The following is a 1894-nucleotide window of genomic DNA, read 5'->3' as shown; positions in this document are numbered from 1 at the left end:
GCATGGTGTAGTACACAAGTCGTTGACATAACACAAGTGAAACACCGTTCCACCCATATTACATCTCTCGAGTGGTACAACGTAAACATATGCGAGTCCAAGGTATGTCTATAGAAGTACACCCGAGCTGTTTACATAAGATCAACACAACCTCCTACTTTACAGTGAGGTAAAACTTCAAATAAAGCTCCAGAAGAACGACTCGTAATCTATATTATTGCTAACTCAAGTTCAAGAGCTACTTGGCTTGCTATAGAAATCTAGCTACTTAGGTGCTAGGATTAGGGAAAGGTTCCCTTCTATTACTAGTCTAGGTTTCCATTATAGCTGATGCAGAAGTTGACTCCATTGACTTCTTTGATTGGATTCTTCATCTCGTTGCGGTTGACTCCTTTGTCTTCGAGTTCCACGGTAGTTTCTCCTTCGGTGCCTTGCTCTAAGAAGGGGTTCAAATGAGATAGAATGAGTACGAGCGTACTCGGCAAGTTCATATTAGGAAATATGTGTATCATGCACTAGCTACAGCCATAGACCGGAAAGTCATAGGCCAATGCAGGTTTTCATAATCATTTCTTCAAAAGGTTTATTTTATTCTGAAAACTATGCCCGTCGGCCTTCACAGAGTTGACCGAACTTCGTGGAGTTCCTTTCCTGCCGCGTTCGCAGTTCCCTTCCCGGAACAGGGAGTGACGATCACAATTCAGTATCCTCTCGCAGAGGTGCGTTACTTTTCCCATAAGAGACCTTATCCTTGTTGCCAACCGAGCGAATTCTTTCCCGTCCACACTTCCTTTGGTGTGAGGCCAGGTGTAAGATCCAAGTCCACACCGCCTTCTCCGCGACCGCAAACCCACCCTTTTGTCCGACCCTACACCTCCAGTAGACTTCCCCGATAATACGGCTTTACTCATGGTGTACTCCGGACAATCCTTCATAGATCGGAAGAGATTAACATCACCAATGGATGGGGATTTAAAAGGATTTCCCAACCTATTGCGGCAGTGCCTCCAAGCACCCCACCGTCTCTCCGATCCGTTGGCGTGCGAAGGGAAAAGATACAGCTGACTTCCCCGAGCCATTATAGATCTTATGGTCAACGCGATATGTACGGCGCTAGAATCACTCGGACGGCATTGGTAATTTAATCCTAGGGTGATATAACCCATTGCAATGGAACCTCCACCATATCAACACATACCATGGTTCCATTGCCCACCACATAGTCATATTCATAATTGTAAAATAATATTTGCTTTTCAATGCATGAGTGATAAGTATAGTACTTTGCATATAGTTTGATAAAAATAATCAAATGACATGAGCAAGCGATGAACTTGCCTTTCTTGACTGCAAGATTATGCGAGCAAAAGCTTCGATACGTGATAACTCCAAATTCTGAAATACCATCATCGTCTGGTAAGGACAATGTTTAAAGAACGAGCAAAGATGCTATAATGCATAGTATGAGATGCAATCGCCCCGAGCGTAAGCTAACCTTGATGATTTAAGATATGTGAGTTGTAAAGATTTCTTTAGGGTTGGTTGCACTTTTAGAATGGTTCTCAAACAAGGTTCTTATTAGGGTTTGGTTATATTAGCATCATAATCAAGTGATATAAGACATCATAACAATCATACACATAAAGAATAGTAGTGGAATAATATGTGAAGAACAGTTGTCAATTTTTAAGTTCTACAGGACATGGTTGATGATTACTTATACTATACTTCAAAAGAATAACTTTTGAAGAACATGTTGTTTAAGAAATAAGAAGTATTTCAAAGAAGGATTAGGCTTCTAAGGTTTGATTGACATTTGTACTTCAAAAGAATAACTTTTGAAGAACAGGTTAAATAGGAATATGAACTATTATATATAGGTGCTATGGCTTCT

This window comes from Lolium rigidum, chromosome 3 (assembly GCF_022539505.1).
Source record: "Lolium rigidum isolate FL_2022 chromosome 3, APGP_CSIRO_Lrig_0.1, whole genome shotgun sequence".
NCBI lineage: Eukaryota > Viridiplantae > Streptophyta > Magnoliopsida > Poales > Poaceae > Lolium > Lolium rigidum.
Note: the sequence above shows the minus strand (reverse complement) of the source record.